Consider the following 8,865-nt stretch of genomic DNA (forward strand, 5'->3'; position numbering starts at 1 on the left):
TTCCTTATTCCACTCTGTGATCGTTTTTTACTTGTTGACAATAATTTCGCAAGAATAATGTAAATTATCATCACAATTAAGGCGCCACACTTGATTGGAACCTAGTTGAATCAAATTTTTGGCTAAAATTTAACCAAATAACGAGAACTCGAACAGACAGTAAGTCTTCCTAATTCCACTCTGTGATCGTTCTTTACTCGTTGACAATAATTTCGCGTAAATAAAATAAACTATCATCACATTTAGGGCGCCACACTTGATTGGAACCCAGTTGAATCAAATTTTTGGTTAGAATTCAACTAATTAACGAGGACCTGAACAGACAGCGAGTCTTTCTGATTCCACTTTTTGACTCCAGAACGTTTCGCTGGATCTTGCAAGAGCTAAGAACAAAGATAGATAGTTGGTTAAAAAGAAAGATAGAATAGTAGCCCCGGCTGGGTGTCATCTACGACGTCGGTGGCTAGCCAGGTAAAGGATCCTACGATCTAAGATCTCAACCAGTGCTAAGGTATGAATGAGTCGTGAGAAGAGAGAGGATGAGAAAAAAAAAAAAGTAAAAGGAAAGAAAAGAAATTGGTACGGTGTTCATGAATGGGATGGGGAAAAACTCGGAATGTCTCGTCCACCTAATGGTACGATCCTTTATCTTTTTTTCCTTTTTTTCTTTCGTCATCTTCATACTACTATCGAATCCTTCTACATCCCTTTCGTCATCTTTCTTTTCGTTCGTTCTTCTCGTTCGTTCGTTCGAAACTTTAAACTTGAACCCTGGACAAACGGCCGGTGATTCTTCTAAGATTCCTCTTAACGTGTTCTTAACCGTAAAGAATAGGAGAGAGAGTGAGAGAGAATGAGAATGAGTAAGAGAGAAAGAGAAACTGGGGATTCGTGTCTAGTCTCTCCTTAACGTTTTTGCCGCGGGCAAATACTTCGGGGCCCCCTTTTCAGGTTCGAAAAAAATAGGAGACCTCGTTGTAATTAGGACAGTGCGCCCGCATGGCTCATTGGATGGGTGGGTTAGGGGAAGGGAGTAGGGAATGGATGGAATAAGAAGGCCCTCCACCCCCCCGACCCTTTTCCCTTCAACGCACACCTTGTTCGCGCCCTACTGTCTTATTCTATTTCGTTAAACCTTATCCCTCTTTCTCATTTTATCTTTATTCCCTCTTTAGGATTCTCTCGAAAGGGAATTGCTGGCCCAGGGCGTCCTCCCGCAACATTCCTAGTGACCCTTTTCGAGACAACAATTTTCAATAAACGTCGAAACAAAAGGTTTACCAAAGTTGAGTGGTAACCTGCTTCCATCCCCCCTCCACCGATCAACAAAATTTCTTTGATCTTCTACGAGAAAATCATTTTACGTGAGATTTGTTTCATTCAAATATTTCGAGTAATTATTTTTCATCGTTTATTCGAAAAGAAATCAAAAATTTATTAATATATCTGTCTCGAAGGGAATTTTAGACGGTTGTTAAATCTTATGAAGAATTTATTTTGAACCAGTTGTACATACAAAATACAAAATAATAAGTAAATACAAAATATTTGATTACGTGTGATAAGATAAGGTGTTTTAGGATCTAATTGTATTGCAATATGTTAAGTTTTGTTGAAATGTATGACTCTGTAAAAAAGATTATATGTATGGACACGTGAACTGTAAATGATCAAGTTGCTGATGAAGTCCCCAGTAAGGGACGAAACGTACAATTAGTTCAAATTAATTGTTCATAAGATTTATTAACCGTATATAACTCCCTTTGAGACTTATATATTAATAACATATTTGTGGACAAGAATATTGATAATTAAATCCAAAATTTATCCTTTCAGTATTATGGGCGCATATATGCGTCCAACGAAAGTAATCCGCGTAGACTAAGGACGCTTATATGCGCTTATCGATGTTTTTCAATCATCCTCGTTAATTCATTGTTAGTGTGAAATGAAACTACAAAAGCATAAGTTTCTAACGTTCCCAAATTAGATATGGGAAAGGTGATAAAAAGGTAGGGTAGAATTTAGAAAAATAAAATGTGGCTTTTTCCGTTTCTTTTTCTTCTTTCTCTAATTCCACCACATTTCACCCTTCGAAAAGAAAGGACAACCGCACACAACCGGCACGCACACACGCACGAAATGGAGCCTAACTGCTCCTGATTGAGGGGCGGCACCATACTAATAGGTTCCATCCCCTTGCTTCCTTCAGCTTAGAGTACACCATTCCTAAAATTGACCTAGATTTATTTCACAACTAATTTTGACCGCCTCCCCCCACCCCTCCTCACTCCCCCCTTGTTAGCCGAACCGACACGACCAAATTTTCGTCTGCTCCTCCCCCTTCCTCCTCCTCCTTTCTTTGTTTTTTCTTTTCTTCTTCTTCTTCAGGTTGTTTTCTCAAATTTGTCTACTCGAAACGAATACAAAAATCTAATAACAATTATAACACATTATCCAAATAAATGATATTCTTGTATTAGTTCTTATTTCGATATTCCTATGAGTTAGTAAATGGTCTTGGTTGTAAATGGGTTGTTTGGATGTCTAGAGGATAAACGAGAGGAACGTTCCGTGTTCAGAGAAAAGCGGTTCCGTTCGTGGGAACCCTGGTACCGCTTCCGAGAACCCAATGCAGACGTCTTCGTATCTCGAAGAGAAACAAAAAAAGAAAAAGAAAAAGAAAAAAGGTCAAGAAGAAGAAGAAGAAGAAGAAGGTGAATGAAAAGAAACCAAATAAGAATACGAGGAATATGAAAAGAGGAAAGAAAGAACGAAAGAAAAAAAAAGAAACAAAATAAAGAAAGTGGATGCGTCTCGTAAGAAGGAACGTTATGGAAATTTGGTTTGTTTTCGCTGTTTTGGTAAAGGTGGTCCTCTACCTCGATCAAAATGAACACACGGATGTGTGTTCCGGGACCCCAACGAGATGCATTTTGTCGCGAGATAAGAACGGGCCCACCGAGATTCCTCCTCTCCTCTCCACTCCTCACCTCACTTCATCTCACCTAACCTCTCTTTGGTTGGTTCGACTCGCGCGCCGATAACCGCTGAAACACACGAACACTTTTAACGGCTAATTGCTACGTAGATAGAAGAAGAAAAAGAACAAGTTGGGCGTGGAGAACTGGTATCGGTTGTCCTCGCGAAATGCATGGGAACCTAACCGAACCATAGTCATCGTACAAAACCATTTGCGTCATCCTTTGACGTAGCACGTTTACCGTACCAACCTTAAACCTCAACTATTCTAATATTCACTTTCCCTAGAAAAAAGTAAATCAAAATAAAATTAATTAAACATACTTTGCAATAACGAAACTAAGAAATACAAAAAAATGTTTCACTGTCGAGGAATCAAACCAACGACATCAGGTATCATGAATCCTATCGAAGAAATATAAATAAGTGAACTCTAAGAATTTTTTCAAAATGGCCACCTACCCCCTCCCGTTTTTTCGCAAACGGTTAAATTTATACGCCATGTTTAAAAGTATAATAAATATTTTATTTGACTACTACAAGAGCGTACTGTTCTGCATTATGCATTAATTCAATATCTCGAATAATAAAAATACTACACCGTATTGTTAAGAAATATTTTTATAAAATTAAAGTGTTAAGAAAATATTTTTATAAAATTTATTTCGTTTGCTATAGTTTCTATCGTTCATCAAATTTATTTCTTTTCATCATCATCGTTCACGGAACAGATAATTACAGCACTTTTTTCTACTTTTTCTTTCAGGTTGTAGTCCAGAAACGAATCTCTAACGACGGATCGATTATTTCGATCGAGAAAACTATACAAGTGGTATATAAATATAAATCCTTCATCGTTAGATAAGTGTACCCCTCTTCACCCCAACTTCACCCTAACTCCACCATAGAACAAAAAATTACATACGCATGATTGATCGTTGCACCGGGGCTCATTCTTTCAGAACCGAAAAGCAACGAACACATAAACCCAATAATCAATCGATTATATATCATCATGATCAAGGTAAAGGTAGTATTAAATATAAATCATTCGTACCTGCAGGTAAATCAACCAACACGAATCGTTCAAAATCGTTCCAAAATCTAACGATATCATTTCAATAATTTTAGATTTCATTTGCTACTGATACGACCATTGGGAATATTCGAGAGAAAACAAAAGAACAGAAAAACAAGAAAAGCAACCGAAAAAACGAGTTCTAATGACGAGATAATATCGTTAGATGATCCCGTGAGAATAAAAGCACGTGTCGCGCGTGCACGCGGGCCTTTATGACCGAAGTATCAACCTTCTCCTCCTCCTCCCTTTTGTCCCTTTTACACCCCTTACCCACCTCCCCCCGATTCCCCACCTTCCTTACGTTCCATCCTACGTTTCTTTCGAGATCCACGCCTAACTATGCGACATTCCCGAGTTGTCGACGAGACCATCACGGATCGTTATGGATCTTACTCCAGACCCTTATGGGAAGAATATCCGACGACCGGAGTAGTTTTGTGGTGGCAAAGAAAATGAAGGAGAAGAAAGAAAGAAGAAGACAAAAAAAAAACAAAGGAAGATGGAGGTTTGAGAAGCGCGACGAACAAGACGACGAGGTCGCGACATCGTGACCACGGCCAGCCACTGATTTACATATTGTCCACCGCTGAAACCCAGCATCGCGGGTCTTTGTTTTGGAATGCCTGTTGAGAAAGAGAGAGAGAGAGAGAAAGAGAGAGAGTGAGAAGGAAAGGATTCCTTGCTTCTATCTCCCTTTTACTTTCCTTCTCTCTCCCAGGGTTTCTCGCTTTCCGTTCGTAATAGTGCACGGATCCCCAGACGCCGGTGTTATCCGGCGAACCACCAACGTCGATCGCTTCGAGAACTCCGAGTTAAGGCGTTAGGGTAATGCATTCTCATTTTTCCAACGACACCTGTCCCCCTCCCAAACACACCCCCGTCAATATTTTTTTACTTGTTTTATGATATACTAAGTTCATGTAGTTCGTATTACTTTAGATATTATTGTGATAGAATGAAGAAGATCATTTGGGAAAGAAAACAAAACTTTGGGGTACCTGATGATTTTTTTTAGGTCCCATTTTTCTAGCGAAACCTATTACTCACCCTCGTACATATTTTTTTATGATATACTAAGTTCATGTAGTTTGTATTACTTCAGATATTTTTGTGATTGAAAGAAGAAGATCATTTGGGAAAGAAAACAAAACTTTGGGGTACCTAAAATCTTTTTTTAGGTGTTTCCATTTTTCCAACCCCAATCCTAATTTTTTTTTTACCATACTTGTATTATATTATTATCTTATGATATGCAAAGTTTATGAAGTTCGTATTAATTCAAATAATATTGTAATAGAATGAAGATCATTTGGGATAGAAAACAAAAACTTAAAGTGCAGCCAAGATGATTATTTTTTGTAGAAACGTTAGAAGAAAGTTAATGACAAAACGATGGAAGAAAATTTAATAGACCCCTTCTAAAGAGGTTATAATTTATTTTTCAATGGACCTTTTTAGGTTAGGGCACGCGCAAGCGTACAAAGTGACACCTCGAAGACTAATCGATTAGTACGATGTCAGTAGTAAAAGAAAATAAAATGGTAGAAAAGCGTTGTAATCCGAGTAGGTATATAATAAAGAATGAAAAGGTCGGTCGAAAAATACTTTCAAACCCAGTGTCAAAAAAACAGAATAGGAAATTGGGAAGGAAGAAAGAAAAGGTAAAGGTACTTTAGTAGAACGAATGGGACAATGAGAATGGGGAATAGTTTTGTATTATGAACTCGACAGATTAAGTGGTTTTTAAAACGATATAAATGATATCTTGATCTTGCAATTTGTTGCAACCACGATGATCAAACGAAATCACGATGGCGAATTTTTGTTCACTCACAGATTCCGTCACTTTAAAACCAAACGATGAACAACTAAAGATCTTGTATAGATCAAACCAAAAGATTATACATCAATTGTATATCTGTTACAAAGATCTGAATAAGGCACTTTCCACCTCTATTGTTAGTTTAAATTATAAACGTTTATAAATCATTCGATTCGTGTAAAAAATATAAAAGCGAGTTGAGATATTTTCGTGAACGTTTCATTCGTTCCATTTTAAACACAGTGATTATTTATCAATGAACCGTATAATAAATAGATCAACAGAAATAGTATAGCTTTTAGGTAACGTCTAGACGGCTGAAATACTTCTCATAGTTGAAGACGATCCGAAAACAAAATGGCCGACGTGATTCATAGATTCCATTCTTGCGAAGAGAGAATTAGAGGAGGATAGAATTTTTAGATGAAAAGATCTCAAAGATGAGTTCAGATATCCACTATGGAAACCGCAAGAATAAACATGAGGTGAATCGAGGATTCGGTTAGTTTCAAAATCAACGTTTTATTATTATTTTCTTTTGTTTCAATCTTTCTCTCTCACACACACACACACACGTAGTCGTTCCACTTGTCGTCGACCGCAAACGGGCACGAGGCTCATGCCAATGGCTTGTTAACATCCGCGAAACGACCATGAGGAATCCCAAAGAGGCTTGTAGCTTGCGTGTTTCACAGGGCCCGGTTCCCCGGTCCCACACTAGGAAGGAATCACGGGGCCTTCTCGCGTTCCTAAAGCGATATCGTTGGATTTATCGTAGAGGACCCAAAAGAAGTGGGGCCCAGTTCTCGTGAGACTCTCCAGACAGTTCGTTGTTGTAGTATTATGTTTAGCTTAGGTATAATACAAACTCAAAGAACCCCCATAAACCCACCCCCCGCTACCCTCTCAACCCACCGCGTTCTATATCGAACTTGTTTCTTCACCACTTCGGGCGATGTAGAAAGCAACTTAATAGCCACTACCGATCTTTGCTACCACCACCACCATCACCAATTCTCTTCCTTTGGCTAAGATCTATCGAGATAAGGCCCATTATAGGGACTAATTGAAATTGCTATACGCGATATCATCGAATCATAGTTTTAACGGCCAGGAATTTATGGCCGATATTATAAAAGTCTGAAGGACGGGTTCGTGAAAATGTTTCCCTTTTTTATCTCGAACGCGTTCCATTTGGAAACGCATTTAGCGAAACGAACTATTTTGGAGGGGTGGGGTGAGGGGGGTTGGTTTTGATTTCTTTTTTTTTTTTCAAACAGTCGTTTAGGTAAATGGAATTTCGCGAGAAGTAAAAATATAATATAACGTTTGCTAACCGTGAGGAGAGGTGAGGAGAGGAAAGAAGAGAAGAGGAAAGGAGAGGAGAGGGGAGGAGAGGTATTACTCGGTCGGCGGGATGAAACGAGATCACCCGCACGTGGGAAAGTGCGAGGTAAGACCGTGGGGGGTCCTGGCCCAATCCCCACCCCCCTCCTCTACCTACCCCACCTCCCCTGTTCTATCCTATCTTCTCTTATGTGTTAGTCCTTTACCTTCCTTTTTCCCTTTCTCTTTCTACTTCGTCCCCTCTCTGGCCCCCTCCTCGTCTACGTAAGAAGCACCATCGGACCTGTCCCAGCAATGCGGAATCGTATTTCTTTCGGCGGATGCTTTCGAACATGGTAAAGGAACCTATGCTTTGCTTTTGCTTGCTTTGCTTGCCACCCAAAATATATTCCTTGTTCATTTTTTTTTTCTTCTAGAAACAGACTATGTAGATTCATTTTTCCCTGCCACGTGTACTGTTTTCGGTACACGTTAAAATGCACTTTAACAGTAACCTGAATTTTCTTAATTTGTGATGTTTTCATCCGAAATTATATTATTGGTAACACTGTCTTATGTGACGTAATAATGTTTGCGAGAATTTTTGAGGTTAGAAATGATATCTTTTAATAAATAACATGACTGGGAACGTGTTGAAGATGTTTAGAATATTTTTCAGCAATACGTGAAATATTTTTTCATTTAATCGATAAAATTCGTTTCATTTTTCAAGGAACAATATTAATGAATACGTTTAAAATGTTATTATGAGTCCGTATGTTTTGACTTTCGTAGTTTTTGAATGATCTTATATTTGTATCCAAGCACACATCTCCGATTACCAGATTTGAAACGAACTCGATCGTTGAGAGACGACCACCGACGATTCATGGCAAAAGAATTGCTTTCATTTTTCCGACACCCAGGTCAAATATATCACGGGAACGGTGATAATATATTAACGGGGACCGAAACTAACGATCCCACAAACGAAGAATCTCTTATTTCTTTTCTTCCATTGTGCGATGAGCTACGAACATAAACGTCTACGTTAAATAAAATCAAAGAAAAATAGTCAAAGAATTCACGTTTTTTAAATATCGAATCTATTATTCCTATAAAACTATCGAATATTTGTAACAACGTTTTTTTATCGTATCCTTACCTTTGACAAATGTTATTCATGAAAATAAACTTGAAAGATAAAAATACGAATACTTAAACAAGTTTTGATTTATTTTCTTTTTTAATATTAGAAGGTCGTAAATTAAGATTTTTATAGTTATTAGTTCTTTCAAGACCGTGTAATTGTTACATGTGGAATAATTATTTGTATTGTTAATTCATTTGTTAATCTGGCATTGTTTTCAACAAATCAGCTATCTGGCATTTTTATCATTTTTAGAAATAATTATACACTTCGATAGTAATTTCTCACTTGTTGTGTATTATTGTATGTAAGTATGTAAATTATACATTAATATAAAAATCAATTTTTTAAACATTAGATAGATTTAATTGTTCATTCTTGCATATATGTGTTTTAGTTGGATACTTAAAATGAATATTTTATTTAAAATTATGATCGTTTCTGTCTTTTTCTGCGTATTGTTGTAAAATAAATGTATTATATGATTAATATAATGTATCAATC

This window comes from Polistes canadensis, unplaced genomic scaffold (genome assembly GCF_001313835.1).
Source record: "Polistes canadensis isolate GaletaPanama2010 unplaced genomic scaffold, ASM131383v1 scaffold_159, whole genome shotgun sequence".
Lineage (NCBI taxonomy): Eukaryota > Metazoa > Arthropoda > Insecta > Hymenoptera > Vespidae > Polistes > Polistes canadensis.